Below are 20,502 nucleotides of genomic sequence, written 5' to 3' on the forward strand. Positions count from 1 at the left end.
CTCTTCAGAGGGCATGTGTGATGGCTAGGGTGTCTGTGTGGTCTGTTGTAACATTGTGGGCAGAATTCCATGTGGGAATTTATGGTTGAACTCTTGTTTGTAAAGGGAAGCCTTATCTGTCCTTTGCTCTGAGTGTTAGACAAAGGATCAGCAGCAGACCCAGGCTGCTTTGCTATAGAAAGCTGTTTCTCCCTTTTAGAAAACTAATGCTCTGCTAGTTAGGGGGGAAAAAAAAAAGAAAGAAAGACAGGGCTCAGGAAGGAGCTTGTGTATGCAGTGAGAGCCCTCTGAATGGGGATGAAACATCCAACCCCACATCAATGCCTCCCTAAAAAACCTACTCCTGCTCTTCAGAGAGGACAGGTAAAGAGGCATAATCAGTGAACTGTTTTTTCTGTAGCCTGGATGGCCAGGGTCCCACTCAAAGCTGCCCAGGGCTGCCTAGTTTCCTAATTACTTAATAACAATGGGTAGTAGCTTGTAGCTCTTTCAAGATGACTTGAATATGAAATTCAGAGCATCTGTGTAAGGAGACTTTGGCCATCTGTGTCTAGTGCTTATAAAGCCAGGAAGTATTGTTTTGTTTTGTTTTCTTTTGTTTTTGAGAAAGTCCTTGTGGTGAGCCTGCAGCTGGAAGGAAGGATAGTCGTTATTTTTAGAAGGTTGAGTGTGTAGGTGTATGTGTAGACCATAGCCCAAGTTGGGATCTGCAAATGGGTTCCCATTATGGTGAGCAATTTTTCCATGGAGCTCCAGCACTCCTGTGGGCCCTGTAATGAGGAAAATAAGGTTGATGCCCATTTAGAAAATGTGATCAGATGGAAAGGTGATTTGTCATGTCACCTTTTCTCTGTCTTACTGAGCAGTCTTGAAACAGTCAAGCTAGAAGAGAAATAGAGAGGTTGGTGACAAGGAGCTCACTCAGTTACAGTCTTCACTATTTTTTTTTTTACTCCATCTTAAATATGAACAAAACCAAAAATCAAACAACAAACCCAAAACTCTAAAAAGTGGTACAGTCTGAGGGGTTTGAAGTGGCGGGGGGGTGGGAGGTTGGGGTACCAGGTGGTGGGTATTATAGAGGGCACAGCTTGCATGGAGCACTGGGTGTGGTGAAAAAATAATGAATACTATTTTTCTGAAAATAAATAAATTGGGAAAAAAAAAGTGGTACAGACTACTTTAAAGTTACTTGGTTATTTTTCCAAGTTTTCCTCTCCTCTCTTCTTTCATACACTTAAACTAGGTTAGTTTCTTTCTTTCTCTCTCTCTCTTTTCTTTCTTTCTTTCTTTCTTTCTTTCTTTCTTCTTTCTTTTCTTTCTTTCTTTCTTTCTTTTTCTTTCATCTTCTGTCTGATCTACCAGCCTCTATTTTTCCATCTGCCTAAATTTCAAAGGACACCAGAGAGACATGGATGTCCCACACCCCCACATTTTCAGTGGGAAAACTTGTCTCTTGCTTGCTGTGAAAATCTCACTGTTTTGACCTTTTGACAGATCTTTGGGCTTGAGACAAGTAGCCCAGTTGGATCTTATTTTCTGTAGCACTTATGGAAAAAGGAGGTGGATCCTAAAATTGAGGAAAGGATATGAGATTGTTCAATTCAACCCCAGCTTCTGTATGGAAAATGAGACCAAACTACGCCTAATAGGTGAGTACCTATTGTTTTATCCTCAAAATTTCCCAAAGAAGGTGGTCTTCTCCACTGGTGATGCAGCTTTTCTTTCTCTGAGGTTCAGATTTTGTTCAGATTTATTAGCTATAGTTTGCAATTTTTATATATTAGCTATAGTATAGCATAAAATTTTTATATATTAGCTATAGTATGTTTTGTCTGTTTGTTTTTCAATGCTGACAAGCCAGGAAGAGGTATAATACTGAATAGAGACTCTAATGTTAACAAACCAGGTTGTCATTCCCATTTTACACTCTTTCTCTGGTCTAGATATGATGTTTCAGGAAATAAATACTTAGTTAGCATGAGAGTTTAATTAGAGACTAATGTTTGGTCTTTTTAGTTTAGTAATTTGATTGCCAGTGAAATTATCTTTTCCCTGAATCTTATTCTCAGTGGATAGCCTGGCACACTTGATTGTCAGAAACATTAATAGGCCCACAGTCTGAGACTGGATTCTCATGAGAAACAGTGCAGGAGAGACAGGAAATGGGACCTTGGGAGTCTGTTCTCATGACATGGAATCAGTGGAAACAATGGGATGGGTCCACTCTTTTTCCAATTTTTACTTAACTTTCTTCTTTGATGCTCTTTCTTTCTTCTGACCTTTCCATTCACCCTGATCCTCTCCTAGGGATGGGAAGCAGGATATTTTCACAAAGCCTTTGTTCCTGTGAGGAGCCCATGATCCTTCTCTAGTCAAATTCTCACTTCCCAATCTGTCTACTCAGGTGCCCTGTGGACTTCCTGCAGGACTGTTCTGGATAGCTGAGGCTTTCCTACCATTTTTTATTCAAAAGAGATGATGAAGAATCCTGTAAAGTTCTAAACTGCTGTTAAAACTATTACAACATACTATTATTATGTGTAATATAATTAGTATTATAATAATACTAAATACCGCTTGAAATATCAGTTAAATTTAATTATCAATATCAATTAAAATGTCAGTGAGGATCTCAACTGAACTGTTAAAGGAATGTAGGCAGAAGCTATAATGTGGGCTGACTGTGATCTCGGGTGCTTGGAGATGCTCAGCAAACAGGGAGCTCATAATATGAATGGGAGATGCACCCACCACAGAGAACTGACTGAGCAGGGAATTCAAGGATATGATCATTGTTAACTTATATGATGACAGACATCTGTAACTGATAGGGGAGTTTTTTTGTTGTTGCTTTTCAATCTCCCAACATCACCTGGTTCCTATAGAGTGAATAGAGCTATTCATTTTTGGTGGCTAATTAATCAAGATGGACTCAAAGCAAATATCTTTCTTCATTCAGCATCCAAAATTATAGGCAGTTGTTCTCAGTATCCTAAGCTTCAATTCTTTACTTTCCAAGAGCATTTTCTCAGTGGTTAACACTTTTAGCTTAAACAATTCCTTGTTAAAGAAACCCCACTTTCCTCCACTTCATTCATTGTGAGGCCTTATTTATGATATTATTTCAACACCACCATTGAAGAAGCAAATGACTCTTTAGTTTCTATATATATCTTCAGGGATAGCCATATTTTTCTTACTTACTCTGGTGCAAGCCATAAATTACAGTGGGTTTGAAAGACCACATTCAGGTGCCATCAGAATGCTTATTAAACTGATATTGGTATGTAACAATAATCTAAATATAAACCATTTCCAGCTTAATTTAAATTGATTTATACACAGTAGTTCAGAATGAAATCCATTTCCCTCAGTCTTTTATTCAGAATGAAATTTCTGTTGCTTGAAAGAAAGATATTTGTCTTTCCTTCCCCTAAGAATACCATTCTTCTCCAAATAAGTGTATTTGTAATCAGTGTCTGATAAACAGCAGGGATTTTAGAGTATTCAGAATACAGTCGAAAATTTGAGAATCTACAAAGATATGTTTGCAAGCACTATTTGCAGGCACTCAGACAAGATGAAGAGAATTGTCTATATTGCTTATCTTCTCTGTCCTACCGGCTCCTTCCCCATAATTTAATTTCTCAAACCCGTTTTACCGGGGAAGCTGAAGGTTATCTAGAGGCCCCAGGCTTGGGCACTTTGGGCTTTGTATATTTATGGTCTTAACAGGACACACAAGAACATGTAGCTTGTGCAATTTAAGAAACTCAATGGCATATTTTCGGAGAGTTCCTAACTCTTTCAAGAAGGAAGTTATCATCTCTCAGTTGATGAAAAAACTAAAGCAAACAGAGGTAAACTTCCCTATAGCCAAACAAGATGATTATTCTGCTCAAATGTTCCATGCCACTTTAAAATTGGAAAAGAGCCATAGGAAAACCAGTGCACATCTTAACTCTGCCTGCTAATTGCAACTCAAATCTAATCACACTGTAAGAATGTACTTGCTGATATTCATAGTCCTTGTTGAACTATATGTTCAAGGCAAAGTTTGCTCAACTAGATAAACTGGTTGGCCATAGAATGGGATACTTACTCTTGCTAATTTGTTTTAGGTTTATAACTGAATTTATAACTCCCAGATTATTGCTGTAGGAATATCATTAATGGTTATGAGTGGCTTTATTGCTTATAAAACCATATCAATGGAACTACAGGTGCAGAGCAAGTAAACCTGAATGCCTTTTTCACAGGCAAGAGATAAGCTTCGAAGAAACATTGAAAGAATTTTCTCCGAAGCAAATTGCACCTCTTCTCTTCTGTTTCTTTATGCCTTTCTGCACTCCAAACTTAAAAAAACAGAGAGAGAGAAAAAAGAAATATCCCCAAATATACTGACTATGCAATTCTAGAAAAGAAAAAAATATGTTCCACTAGGAAAAAAATACAAATTAAGAAGTTTTCAGGACTATGGAAATTTCATATAGACATTGATTTAAAAATTTTCCCCTAAACTGCAGAGAATCTAAAGAAAGGATTTCTCACTTTTCCCAGTGGATCTATTCTACTCACCAAGGCAGATGCCACCGCTGACCCAAAACTCTTCTAGAAGGAATGGTGCCATGACTGTGGGAATGGCAGAACTGATAGCGGGAGTGTGTCATGTTGCAGAAATGTCTAGGAGAGTCTAGAAGTGTCCTTCAGATGCTTACTTACTTCAGCCCTTAGCAAATGCAGAAGTTGTCAAAACTGGATCTGTTTTGATGACCTGATGAAGTAGGGCTGGAAAAAGTACTGTACTCAAAGTTTCACTTTAGGTGATCATGGGATCTTAAACATAGAGCCAAATTCAGGCCATGAATTCTTAAAACATTTTGTCCTAAGGAAGTCATCTAGATGTAGGATGACAAACTGTCCCAGTTTGCCCTGACCTGAAGGATTTCTAAGGGATGAGGGACTTGCAGTGCTAAAACAGGAATAATTCCAGGCAGATTGATGTGAGTTGGTTACTCTAAAAGGTCACTCATGCTGCTTACAATAAATGTTTCAGATTATAAAAGAAAGCAGTGAGTTAAAAATTCTCGTGGAGGGCTCATAGAAGATAAGAATATGCTTGTGAGAAACACTAAGCCAGAACTTGGTCATGTCTAAATATTTTAGACAAACACATTTACTTTTTCTGTCATTCATTCATTCATTCATTCATTCCACCACTGTCTATTTAGGTCTTACTGTGGGCCAGATGCTTTGACCAATTCTGGAATGTTTATGTTAGATATTACAGAAATATAAAAATTAAATAGTCTTGCCACCAAACACAACTGGTATGAGGACATTTTTCACTGGTCTTACTGTTACTCAGACAGAAAGTCTTGACCAGGATTTGTGGTTATCACCTCCACAGTGGAGATAGTAGCCATCTCAGAGTGGATATACTTAGGTTGTGACTTTTGCCCTCTACTGCCTCAAGATGCTTTGCCTCCATGGGGCCCTTGTGGCCATCCTGTTAACTAATTTGAAGCCTCTAATTCTGGGCTGCCAAGGACAGGAAAGAGAGATCCAAGACAAGACAAGTAAGAACATTCAAACTAATGCATGGGGTTGCTGAGTGAAGTGTGTGGCAACAGGTGGGTTTCAGCAAGAGCTGCCTCCTCTGTAAGATTAATATGAACAGTGGGCATCAAGCAAGGGTTAAAGATTGCCTCCAGCTCAGAAGGCTCTGCTCCAGCACCATTAATCTTTTCCTTTATGAACATTTGTGGACGTAATTTGGAAATTAAAAAGAAACTCATAATGAGATAGTTATCTTTTATTATGGCCTAAACAACTGCTACCCCAAGTTCCAACAGAAGAAGGGCTTCTTTCCATTTCACCAGAGAGTAATTCAGTAATGAAGAGTGGAGATTTGATTAAGGTAATTGCTAAGAGAAACAAACAACTACAATGTTCTGAAGCTAAGGGTATAGTGTGCCTCCTCAAAGAGGCCCAGCAGAGGTGGGCTCACCAATCACTGCCCATCCTTGAAAGATAGTAATGTTTGCTGCCACTCACCAAGGTTTGTGGGGGGAGAGAGGAACTCTGATGTGAAAAATTCTAAGCCAGAGAGTAGGAGAGAAATCCAGTATTGGGTTTCCTTTTCCTTTCCTCAGTCCATATTTATAATTATTTCAGTTGAATGCCCTGGATCTCTGAGCTTCAAGGACTTAAAATTTCATAAATTGTTAAGTCACATACAACAGTGAATAAAACATGAGGATATATGTATATATTCAGGCATTACTGCTTGCAAAACTTTTTAGAGATGAGATTCTTTATCAGGTAGAAAATGTGACTTTTTTTTTGGTGGCTTCTGTGTCTTTATTTAAAAATAATTAAAATGTACTGAGTTTCAAGAATAAAACAAAGATATCCCGTGCCCTCAACTCTATTCATTGTTAACATTTTGTTTTATATATTCTGTAGTTTGCTTTCCCTCTCAATATATTTATATATTACTTCTCTTTTTCTGAACAATTTGTGTTAGTTTGAAGACATAATGTCCTTTCATTCTTTTTTTTAGCTTTTGACTTACTGTAGTTTTCTTTTTATTATTTATTTAATTTAAATTAATTAACATCTACTGTATTATTTGTTTCAGGGGTACATGTCTGCGATTCATCAGTCTTTTTATTTTTTTAAGATTTTTATTTATTTATTTGGCAAACAGAGATCACAAGTAGGTGGAGAGGCAGGCAGAGAGAGAGAGAGAGAGGAGGAAGCAAGCTCCCCGCTGAGCAGAGAGCCTGATGTGGGGTTGATCCCAGGACCCTGAGATCGTGACCTGAACCGAAGGCAGAGGCTTTAACCCACTGAGCCACCCAGGTGCCCCTGTGATTCATCAGTCTTACATAATACCCAGCGCTCACCACAACACATGTTCTCCCCAATAGCTATCACCCAGCCTCATGCCCCCACAACCCTCCCCTCTAATCACATGTTCTACCTTAGCAGAGGGAACCTTCTATCTAAATCTACTGTTTTCTTTTGTACTTTAATTTCCACATTGAGACTGTTCTTTCATCTAAAGTTTGCTTATGGTTAATGGCTTTCTCAACTTACTCAAAACTACTCTGCCTTTGTTTTCCGCTAGCAAATTGCTATATAGTTTTTGAGCATTTTGTTTTAGTTTTTCAATGAACTGAGAAATGAATACTAATTATGATGAATCCTGTTTTTGAGGAAGCAGTTTCAGAGATGTTGGAAGGTTTGCCAAACTTTGAATCTCAAAGGTAGAAAGTGGTGGAATAGGCTTTGAGCATAGTTCTTATTCCAAATTCTGTTCTGCTTCTCGCCTGTGCTAAATACAACTCAGTCAGCATTTCTTTTCCTCCTTTCAGTTATAACATTTTTCTTGAGGTTCTTCAAAACACCAATACAGATCATCTCAGGTTTGTAATCATTTAGAGATAGACAACTGACTCGGCCATTTTCCTCAATGTCCCCAGTTTTCATTGAACAAACAACAGGAATTGAGCACTTGTCATTTGCAGCGTATCTGGCTAAAACCTTTATTTACATGATCTCCCATCACTGCACGAGAGCCCTGTGATATAAGTGATTCTCTATAACTCTGCAGAAGATGAAAATGAGAATTAAGGGTTAAGTAGCAAGAATTTGAACATACTTGTGTCTGACTCAGAGCCAGTGACAGGTAGACTTTCAGTGACCATTAGATCATTAGAATTAGATGCAGGTCTCAGATCACGCAGTACATCAAATTAGACCTAGGCCTCATTTCTAGTCCTATGCATGCTCGATGAGGCTGTAACCAGGATTTTAGCCCTTTCGGACAAGTCTAGGCTTACAGTCCAGAAGATCTCTCACACTTGGCTGCTCTAGAGCTTCCTTATCCTTTCTGAAGGCTTTCTTGTCTCCTCCTATAGTACGGGGTTGCTATGAAAAAGCACTTGAGGGGCTTAGGATGAAATGCCATTAATGCATGCCTTCACACATCACTGTGTCACTTACAGGTTTGCCTAATGGCTTTCACTCCTCTCTGGAGTCATTATTTATTTCTCTTTAACCCCAAATGAAGGAAGCCGACTGGAAGCTTTTATTACTGCATATAACTTGGGAGGTACTTTGCATCTGAGCAGCAGTCCAATAGCAATCTCAGTAGGCTGTAGTGCTGTAAGGTGAGACAAAGCTTCTATAGTCCAGTTTGATAAAAATGTGCAGAGACTTGAGATTGGAATGTTTATGGAGGCCTAGTCAGACTCCATCAGTCATTCAAACCTTATCTTGTAGGGGAGTGAGGTATTGAAACTTTCAACCAGTAGAGAAACACAATTAAAGTTACTTTCAATTATGGTCACCCTGGAGCAGCTTGGAGGGTAGTTGCATGGGGAAGTTGGAGGCAGCTGGACAACTGAGTGGGTACTTCCAGTATTCAGAGTATTAGGGACACACATCCCAAACTCAGAGAGCAGCAGTGGGAATGGAAAAAACAGATAGAATAGAACCCAAACACCAACACAATGATGAGCCATAGAAGATGGGAAAGACAGGAGTCAAAGTTGATGGATGTGTCAATCCTGGATAATATAAAAGGAGACACCATAAACAGAAAGGGTCAGGAACACGTACAGTGACTAGCTTTGGCCACCTAAGTTTGGGGGACACAGAAGGAACCCAGATGAAGATGTTTAATAGAATTTTGATATTGGTGAGCTGGGGGAGAAGGGTTTGAGGTTCAGTTTGGGTAGAAATCTGCATTAAGATAGTAGTTAAATTTCTAGTGGTGAATATAATTGTTCGAGGATGGGATATAGGAGAAAATAATTCTAAATTCTTTTTCATGGTGAGGTTTATTTCAGTACAATGACTGATACAAACAAGAGTTAAAAAATCATCACTGTCTTTAAATTAGCTTTGGGACACAGTTAATATGCACATGGCTCCTGATTAAAGCACATTCTGTATCTGTGAAAGGATAAGAACCCTGCAACAGTCTCCTTCCTACTTAGTTTTCATTAAGAAAGGTTTAGCTTTTAACAGTAAAGCAAATAACTATCCCATGCGTTTGAATGTGTGCATGGTCATTTTTACCTCCCCATATTGTGGATCATAAACCTCACAGAATGGGTTCTCTCAATAAGCAAAAAACACCAAGCAGCTTAACCCTAAATCAAAGCCTAATTCATTTGAAAATGAGAGAGGAAAAACTAACCTAGAAATAAAGTTGACAGCCCCTCCCTTCTCAAGATCAAACAAGGTAATGTGACTTTTAGTAATTTTGAACTCCACACCCTAATCGCCCTGAGAATAGAGGCAGCTGATGTTAGTCATGTCTAATTAAAATTGTTCTATTCCATTTAGTTTCTAATGACTGACATTGCTTCGTTTCCCACATAGTAGTTGGTCAGTTTGCTTCAATATATCATCAAGCTTTCTTGATTAGTAGTAGTAATTATAACTCCAAAGTCAATAGCTGTATCAAAGCAAGGTTAAGTAAACACCATAAAGTTATTAGGTAAGAAAAGAACTAAAAGAACTACAAGCCTACCAATACCTATAGACATATAGTAGAATCTGGATGGAACGTAAATCTTTTAAAGGGGTAGGAACTAAAAGTTTGTGGAAAATAGAGCCAGGTGTGACTAGGAGGCTTTGCATATGACAATGAAGCCGGATTGTCAACAGGCTCCAGGCCTTTTGTCTCAAGGACATTGGTTCAAAGCTAGCCCCACGGGTTGGAGGTGGAAATTTTCAGAAGGCTCTAAGTGATGGACCAAGGCAATGACTCTCAACATCAATTTCACTGAGCTCTCCTGAAAGTAAGCCTGGTTGGAGAAAGAAACAAGAAGAAATATAAGTCCAGATTATAAGCAAAAAATCTAATCAATGTTTTCATTAACGAGTTTATGTAAGAAGAGGAAATGAGATTGTGTTGACTTAGCCAACTCCTGCCATTTACTTGTGGGTGTTTCTTAACCAAATCAAACTTTAGCCCCTGCCCTACAAGGGCAAAGAAAAAGTATGATTGTTGGGCCACTCCCTGTTCTATTCTTTCCTGAACTGACAGAGCATTTCTTGCTCTGAAATTATAAATCTCTTACTCTATGAGAATGTTTAAAATTACTTGAAGTTTAGTATCAGTAAAAGGGCTTTGGACTTGGACTCCTTCACTCTCTCCATCTCTGCACATGCACTTAGATTCAGTGTCACTTGGTGACATGTATATGAATGTTTCTGCTTGTGTGTACACATACACATGATGACTCTGTCATGCATGTGCACACGCGCACACACACACACACACACACACACCCACCATGGACTGACTAAGAAAATTCACTGAGTGTTGTAGACTAACATCACTTAGTTGTCTGAAGCTTATTCAGTTTTCTATTATATTAGTTCCTTGGGAAATATTTCTAGGCAGTGAGAATAAACAATTAACTTTTATGAGTTTAAACAGGCTTAGTTTCAGAATGAAACAATAACCCCTTCCCCCACAAAAGTATCTCTCTCTCCTTTTTTCTTCTCTGAACTCCTTGAAAATGTTTTAGTAAATGTATTTCTTGTGTCCCCAGTGATGAAGAAAGGGATGGCATATTTCACTCCCCATCTGCAAACCCTATTACCCAGAGGACTGGTCCTAAAGAAACACCAGAACTATTTGCTGAACAAATATATTGATACTTCTCTGTACACCATGTGAATTATTTTTCAAAAGTATAGAGAAAGGTCAACCCATCACCTGTTCATTTTAAATAAAATACATATTATATATATGTATATATATATATATGGACATATAAAACAGACACATATATGATACATGTAACAGAAAACTTACCTTTTTGACTATATTTAAGCACACAGATCAATAGCATTAAATACATTCACAATGCTGTGTAAACATCACTACCACACATTTCCAGATTTAAAAAAAATATTGTATTTAATTTCAGTTTTATTAACACAGAGTATATTATTAGTTTCAGGGGTAGAATTTAGTATTTCTTTTTTTTTTTTTTTTTAAGATTTTATTTACTTATTTGACAGAGAGAGATCACAAGTAGGCAGAGAGGCAGGCAGAGAGAGAGGAGGAAGCAGGCTCCCCGCTGAGCAGAGAGCCCGATGCGGGACTCGACCCCAGGACCCTGAGATCATGACCTGAGCGAAGGCAGCGGCTTAACCCACTGAGCCACCCAGGCGCCCAGAATTTAGTATTTCATCAGTTGCATACAACACCCAGTGCTCATTACATCAAGTGCCCTTTTTAGATTTTTATTTATTTATTTATTTGACAGATTGAGAGAGAGAGAGATCACAAGTAGGCAGAGAGGCAGGCAGAGAGAGAGAGAGAGGAAGGGAAGCAGGCTCCCTGCTGAGCAGAGAGCCCAACGCAGAACTCGATCCCAGGACCCTGAGATCATGACCTGAGCCGAAGGCAGTGGCTTTACCCACTGAGCCACCCAGGCGCCCCAACTGCCTTTTTTTTTTTTTTTTAAAGATTTTATTTATTTATTTGACAGAGAGAGATTACATGTAGGCAGAGAGGCAGGCAGAGAGAGAGAGGAGGAAGCAGGCTCCCTGCTGAGCAGAGAGCTCGATGTGGGACTCGATCCCAGAACTCTGGGATCATGACCTGAGCTGAAGGCAGCGGCCTAACCCACTGAGCCACCCAGGCGCCCCCCAAGTGCCCTTTTTAATGCCCATATCCCCATTACCCCATTCCTCTACACACCTCCCCTCCAGCAACCCTCAATTTGTTTCCTGTAGTTAAGAGTCTCTTATGGTTTGTCTCCCTCTCCATTTTAATCTTATTTTATTTTACCTTCACTATCCCTATGTTCATCTATTTTGTTCCTTTAATTCCATATATGAGTGAATCATTGGTTATTTGTGTTTCTCTGACTGACTTATTTCGCTCAGCTTAATACTCTCTAATTCCATCCACATTGTTGCAAATGGTAAGATTCCATTCTTTTTGATGGCTGAGTAGTATTTCATTCTGTGTATATATGCCACATCTTTATCCATTCATTTGTTGATGGACATGTGAGCTCTTTCCATAGTTTGGCTATTGTGGACAATGCTGTGTGACATTGTATCCTCTGGATAAATACCTAGCAGTTGTGGGGTAGCTCTATTTATAACTTTTTTTTTTAAAATTTCTTTTCAGCATAGCAGAATTCATTGTTTTTGCACCACACCCAGTGCTCCATGCAATGCGTGCCCTCCATAATACCTGGCTCCCCCAGCCTCCCACCCCCGCCCCTTCAAAACCCTCAGGTTGTTTTTCAGAGTCCATAGTCTCTCATGGTTCATCTCCCCCTCCAATTTCCCTCAACTCCTTTCTCCTTTCCATCTCCCCATGTCCTCCGTGTTATTTGTTATGCTCCACAAATAAGTGAAACCATATGATAATTGACTCTCTCTCTGCTTGACTTATTTCACTCAGCAGAATCTCTTCCAGTCCCATCCATGTTGATACAAAATTGCATATTCATCCTATCTGATAAAGGCATAATACTCCATAGTGTATATGGACCACGTCTTCCTTATCTATTCGTCCATTGAAGGGCATCTTGGTTCTTTCCACAGCACTGCGGCCATTGCTGCTATAAACATTGGGGTACAGATGGTCCTTCTTTCCACTACATTTGTATCTTTGGGGTAAATACCCAGTAGTGCAATTGCAGGGTCATAAGGAAGCTCTATTTTTAATTTCTTAAGGAATCTCCACACTGTTCTCCAAAGTGGCTGCACCAACTTGCATTCCCACCAACTGTGTAAGAGGGTTCCCCTTTCTCCATATCCTCTCTAACACACGTTGTTTTCTGTCTTGCTAATTTTGGGCATTCTAACTTGTGTAAGGTGGTATCTCAATGTGGTTTTAATTTGAATCTCCCTGATGACTAGTGATGATGAACTTCAAAGGAAACACGATGTCAATAAAAACGTATCTCTCAATAATCACTCTCAATGTGAATGGCCTAAATGCACCCATAAAACGACACAGGGTTGCAGATTGGATAAAATGACAGGACCCGTCCATATGTTGTCTATAAGAGACCCATTTTGAACTTAAGGATATACCCAGAATGAAAGTGAAGGGATGGAGAAGCATCTTTCATGCCAATGGGCCTCAAAAGAAGGCAGGGGTAGTGATTCTCATATCAGATAAATTAGATTTTAAACTAAAGACTGTAGTCAGAGATACAGAAGGACACTACATAATTCTTAAAGGGACTATCCACCAAGATGATCTAACAATTGTAAATATCTATGCCCCCAATATGGGAGCAGCCAATTACATAAGAAAACTATTAATCAGATAAATAGTCATATTGATATGAATACATTAATAGTAGGAGATCTTAACATGCCTCTCTCAGTAATAGATCATCCAAGCAGAAAATCAATAAAGAAACAAGAACATTGAATGACACATTGGACCAGATGGACCTCATAGATATATACAAAACATTTCACCCTAAACAACAGAATATTCATACTTCTCAAGTGCACATGGAACCTTTTCCAGAATAGACCCCATACTGGGTCACAATCAGGACTCAACTGATACCAAAAGACTAAGATTATTCCCTGCATATTCTCAGATCACAATGCTTTGAAACTGGAGCTCAATCACAAGGAAAAGTTTGGAAGGAACTCAAACGCCTGGAAGCTAAAGACCACCTTGCTTAAGAATGCTTGGATCAACCAGGAGATCAAGGAAGAACTTAAGCAATTCATGGATACCAATGATAATGAAGACACTTCAGTCCAAAACCTAAGGGATACAGCAAAGACTGTCCTAAGGGAAAAATACATAGCCATCCAAGCCTCCCTCAAAAAAATGGAAAAATCCAGAATATACCAGCTGTCACCACACCTTAAAGAACTGGAGAATCAACAACAAATTAAGCCAACTCCACACACAAGAAGGGAAATAATTAAGATTAGAGCAGAGATCAATGAGGTAGGAACTAGAGATATAGTAGAATGTATTAATGAAACTAGAAGCTGTTTTTTTGAAAAAATCAATAAGATGATAAACCATTGGCCACACTAATCCAAAAGAAAAGAGAGAAAGCTCAAATTAATAAAATTATGAATAAAAAGGGAGAGATCACAACGAACACCAAGGAAGTAGAAACAAGCATCAGAAGTTATTATCAACAGTTATATGCCAGTAAGTTAAGCAACCTAGATGAAATGGATGCATTCCTGGAAAACTATAAACTCCCAAAATTGAACCAGGAAGAAATTGACAACCTGAATAGACCAATATCTAGTAATGAGATTGAAGCAGTGATCAAAAACCTCCCAAAAAACAAGAGCCCAGGACCTGATGGATTCCCTGGGGAATTCTACCAAAATTTCAAAGAAGAAATAACACCTATTTATAACTTTCTGAGGAAGCTCCATACTGTTTTCCAGAGTGGCTGCATCAGTTTTCATTCCCACTAGTAGCATAAGAAGGTTCGTCTTTCTCTGCACTCTCACCAACATCTGTTATTTCCTGAATTGTTAATTTTAGCCATTCTGACTGGTGTGAGGCGGTGTCTCATTTGTTTTGATATGTATTTCCCTGATGCTGAGTGATGTTGAGCATTTTTTCATGTGTCTGTTAGCCATTTGTATGTCTACTTTGGAGAAATGTCTGTTCATGTCTTCTGTCCATTTTTTAACTAAATTACTTGTTTTCTGGGTGTGGACTTTGATAAGCTCTTCATAGATTTTGGATACTAGCCCTTTATCTGATAAGACATTTGCAAATATCTTCTCCAATTCTGTAGGTTGTCTTTTAGTTTTATTTATTGTTTCCTTTGCTTTGCAAGTTTTTTTTAAAATTTAGTTTAATTTAATTTTTTTTCAGTATTCCAAAATTCATTGTTTATGCACCACACCCAGTGCCCTCCATAATACCCACCACCAGGCTCACCCTCCCTTCCCCCTACCCTCCAAAACCCTCAGTTTGTCTCTCAGAGTCTACAGTCTCTATTGTTTGTCAACCCCTCTGATTTCCCCCAACTCACTTCTCCTACCTCCCAATGTCTTCTGCGTTATTCCTTATGCTCTACAGGTAAGTGAAACCATGTGATAATTGACTCTCTCCGCTTGACTTATTTCACTCAGCATAATCTCTTCCAGTCCCATTCATGTTGATACAAAAGTTGGGTATTCGTCCTTTCTGATGGAGGCATAATATTCCATCATATATATGGACCATATCTTCTTTATCCATTCAAATGTCCATTGAAGGGCATCTTGATTCTTTCCACAGTTTGATGACCATGACCATTGCTACTATGAACATTGGGGTACAGTTGGCCCTTCTTTTCACTACATCTGTATCATTGGGGTATATACCTAGTGGTGCAGTTGCAGGGTCATAGAGTAGCTCTATTTTTAATTTCTTAAGGAATCTCCACGCTGTTTTCCAAAGTGGCTGCACCAACTTGTATTCCCACCAGCAGAGTAAGAGGGTTCCCCTTTCTCCACATCCTCTCCAATACTTGTTTTTCTGTCTTGTTGATTTTGGCCATTCTAACTGGTGTAAGGTGGTATCTTAATGTGGTTTTGATTTAAATTTCCCTGATGGCTAATGATGATGAACATTTTTTCATGTGTCTGTTAGCCATTTGGATGTCTTCTTTGGAGCAGTGTCTGCTCATGTCTTCTTCCCATTTCTTGCTGTGGTTATCTGTTTTGTAGGTGTTGACTTTGAGGAGTTCCTTATAGATCTTGGATATCAGCCCTTTGTCTGTAGTGTCATTTGTGAATATCTTCTCCCATTCTGTAGGTTACCTTTTTGTTTTGTTGACTGTTTCCTTTGCTGTGCAAAAGCTTTTGATCTTGAAGAAATCCCAAAAGTTCATTTTCATTTTTGTTTCCTTTGCCTTTGGAGACATATCTTGAAAGAAGTTGCTATGGCTGATGTCAAAGAGGTTACTGCCTGTGTTCTCCTCTAGGATTTTGATAGATTCCTCCATCACATTGAGGTCTTTTATCCATTTCAAGTCTATCTTTGTGTATGGTGTAAGAAAATGGTCGAGTTTCATTCTTCTATGCATAGCGGTCCAATGCGGTCTATATTCATCTTTCTTCATGTGGCTATCCAATTTTTCCAACACCATTTGTTGAAGAGACTGTCTTTTTTCCCACTGGATATTCTTTCCTGCTTTGTTGAAGATTATTTGACCATAGAGTTGAGTATCCAGAACTCTTTTTATGTTGCAAAACTGAAATTCTGTACCCATTAAATAGTAACTCCCTATTCCCTCTCCTTGCAGCCCCTGGAAATCCCCATTCTACCTTCTGTCTCTGAATTTGACTACTCTAGGGACCTAATATAAGTTGAATTATATAGTATTTGTCCTTTGTGCCTGGCTTATTTCATTCCATATAATCAAGGTTGCTTCATGTTTACTATGTGTCAGAATTGCCTTCATTTTTTTAAAATTGAATTTATTTTCAGCATAACAGTATTCATTATTTTTTCACCACACCCAGTCCTCCATACAATCCATGCCCTCTATAATACCCACCACCTGGTACCTCAACCTCCCACCCCCCGCCACTTCAAACCCCTCAGATTGTTTTTCAGTGTCCATAGTCTCTCATGATTCACCTCCCCTTCCAATTTCCCCCAACTCCCTTCTCCTCTCTAACTCCCCATGTCTTCCATCCTATTTGTTATGCTCCACAAATAAGTGAAACCATGTGATAACTGACTCTTTCTGCTTGACTTATTTCACTCAGCATCATCTCTTCCAGTCCTGTCCATGTTGCTACAAAAGTTGGGTATTCATCCTTTCTGATGGAGGCATAATACTCCATAGTGTATATGGACCATATTTTCCTTATCCATTCGTCCGTTGAAGGGCATCTTGGTTCTTTCCATAGTTTGGTGACCATGGCCATTTGGGTACAGATTGCCCTTCTTTTCACGACATCTGTATCTTTGGGGTAAATACCCAGGAGTGCAATTGCAGGGTCATAAGGAAGTTCTATTTTTAATTTCTTGAGGAATCTCCACACTGTTCTCCAAAGAGGCTGCACCAACCTGCATTCCCACCAACAGTGTAAGGCTGAATAATGTTCCATTGTATGTGTAGACCACATTTTGTTTATATATTCATCTGTCCACTGCCTATTTTTGTAAGTAAAGTTCTTCTGGGCAAACAGCCATGCCTGTTGGTTTTTACATTGTCTGTAACAATAGCTGTTACTCTGGCTAGGCAGAATTGAGTAATTGTGACAGAACTTTATGAACCATGAAGACAAAACTATTTACTCTCTTGCTTTTTATAGAGAAAAAAATGTAGATCTCTATTATAGAGGACTCTAGAATAAGAAATTTTGGGGGGATGACATAGAGAAAAAACATTTTAAAGACCTCACACAGTCAAAGTTTACACCCTTCAGCACTGCTTTTTTGTATCCACAAACTCAGCCCAGTGGCTTTTCTTTTCTTTTCTTCCTCTCTTTTCTTCATTTCCTTTCCTTTCTCTTTCTCTCCTTCCCTTTCCCCCTTCTCTTCCCCTTCCCTCTTCTCTTCTTTATTTTATTTTCTTTATTTTTTCTGAGAGAGAGAGAGAAATAAAGAGAGCAAGAAAATGCACATGCATTCTTGGTGAGGAGGGCCAGAGGGAGAGGGGGAGATAGAATCTTAAGCAACCTCCATTCTCAGCAAAAGCCTGACATGGGGCTTGATCTCACAAGCCACCCTAAGGTCATGACCTCAGCGAAATCAAGATTCAAAGGCTTAACTGACTGAGCCACCTTGGTGTCCCTGCCATTCTTTACGTTTGACCTGGAGTCTGTCTCTCTCACAGTGGAATCCAGAATGATGCCCAAGTTGGGATACAGGCAGCAGCTGCATGTTGTAGCTTGAGGCATCTTTGTAGTCTCCTTCTAACCCCAATTTGTCTCCTCTTACTTTTTTTCTTAGGTACATGAGTGTGTGTGGCTTGCTGTACAACCATGCAAAAGGGCAAACATAGTAACTGGAGCAAAAGGAACCAAAGTGAGTGGAGGCTGCTTTGCTTCCCAGACAACTGTCTTCTCTCTGTTCCTGCCACATTGGTGTCCCTGCCAGCAATGCTCTGAGGACCTGGATCCAGAAGCAAGGGCAGCTGTAAGGTACATGGGAGATGAAAGCCCTTTGTCTTCACTGTGCACTGAACTTCCTGTGTGACAAGATTGACCCTCTCTGGCTATGAGTGCACAGGGAGTCTTGGCTTTGGGGAACAGTGACTTGAAAACCAGCTTGCTCATGTGCTCACATATTTTTAGAGGGTGCCTGCCTGAGAAATGTGATCAGTAGTTCTAGGCCATTTATAATAGACATTCTTAAGTCCAAGTAGGCCCCATTTATGCTGCTGAATGAATCCTGAAAAAGAAATATCAGTGCAGACTGACTTAAGGAAGATTTACTAAAAAAGTGCATTTTTAAGATACGACTCATGGATTTTCACTTGGTGAAATTTCCTTCCAAGTCAGCCTATAGGACATTTCCTAGACTAGAAAAAAACTTGGACAAACATTTGAAGGGCAGGTGAACATTGTTGCATGGACCTTCTTAATGAAATAGTGATCTTTGCTTGAGGAGAAAATGCCCTTATGCTGGAATTGGTTGTTGGAAACATGCTAAATTTCTATGAATGGCTTTGCTTTTAACATCAATCATTTCTGTGAATAGCTGTTTCCTTAATGACAAATGAGAAATCTATAGAATGGCATCAGTTTTATGTCCCTGAGTGAGAAAGCACGCTTATACACATTGACTGCTCCATTCTCCAGCCTGTCACTGAACCTCTGAGGACCTAAAATACATGATTCTTCATTTAGAGTCTGCACTTGTTTTTTTTTTTTTCTCCCAATTTATTTATTTTCAGAAAAACAGTATTCATTATTTTTTCACCACACCCAGTGTTCATGCAAGCTGTGCCCTCTATAATACCCACCACCTGGTACCCCAACTTCCCACCCCCCCCGCCACTTCAAACCCCTCAGACTGTTTTTCAGAGTCCATAGTCTCTCATGGTTCACCTCCCCTTCCAATTTACCCAAATTCCCTACTACTCTCTAACGCCCCTTGTCCTCCATGCTATTGGTTATGCTCCACAAATGAGTGAAACCATATGATAATTGACTCTCTCTGCTTGACTGATTTCACTCAGCATAATCTCTTCCAGTCCCGTCCATGTTGCTACAAAAGTTGGATATTCGTCCTTTCTGATGGAGGCATAATACTCCATAGTGTATATGGACCACATCTTCCTTATCCATTCATCCGTTGAAGGGCATCTTGGTTCTTTCCATAGTTTGGCGACTGTGGCCATTGCTGCTATAAACATTGGGGTACAGATGGCACTTGTTTTTAAAACATTTATTCTCAGGGCATCTGGGTGGCTGGGTTGGTTAAGTATCTGCCTTTGGCTCAGGTCATGATCCTAGTGTCCTGAGATAAAGCCCTGTTTTGGGCTCCTTGCTCAGTGGGGAGCCTGGTGCTCTTTCTCTCCCCCACTTGTGAGCACTCTCCCTCAAATAAATAAATACCATATTTTAAAAATAAAATAAAAGATTTGTTCTCATTGTAGTTTTGCTCTGTATGAACTCTGTACAAAGCATATGGAAGCAAAAACACCAGGATCCCTGATTCCCTCATCCAGCAGGTATTATGCTTCACTGGGGCTTCTGACAAGCTATGTGGGGTCACCCAGGGCAAGCTCAACAGGCCGCATTGCTTGTTATTGCAGAATTGGCATGTAAAGATGGTGATTCTGTTGCTATAGCTACTAACATGCAGTAGCTGACCAGAAAGGACAGTTAATTCTAGTAAGAAGAATCCTCCTTCTCTTTTCCAACTTTAAAAACACTTCCCATTTCCAGCCAGCCAGCTTCCGCAGCTGGCCTCACCTACTTGAGTGGCATGTGCATTTTAAACTACTCTCTCTGGAGAGCTGAGGTATTATGTGAGTTCAGTTATTCAGGCTCTCTGAGCTCCAGGATCCATGCCCAATTGTCTGACTGGAAAGAGAAGGTAGGTCTTTGTTATTTGTCTTCGTACCTTTGAGTATAGCAAGTGTCTCAGAAACTCCAGGGTTTTATCAAATTCATGAGTTAGACTAGGGTTTGACAAACTGCCTCTCAGGCCAAATCCATCTTGCTGCTTATTTTGTAAATAAAGTTATATCAGAACACAGCCTAGCTCATGTGTTTACATATTGTCTACAGCTGCTTTGATTGCTGCTTTCCCTTTACCATGGCTTGCTTGGGTAGTTGCCACAGACATCTTATTTTTCAACACCCAGAATATCTATTATTGGGTCTTTGACAGAAAAAGTTTGTCAGCTCCTGACCAGGCCTGACTCAAGGTCATCAGGTTCTATATGTAAAAGGTCAGAGATCTCATGGATAGATCTCACCAGTTCATACTCAACATTTACTCCTACCAGAGCATGCCTGGGAATGAAAATTATTAAATGA

Source organism: Neovison vison, chromosome 1, assembly GCF_020171115.1.
Source record: "Neovison vison isolate M4711 chromosome 1, ASM_NN_V1, whole genome shotgun sequence".
NCBI classification, from domain to species: Eukaryota; Metazoa; Chordata; class Mammalia; order Carnivora; family Mustelidae; genus Neogale; species Neogale vison.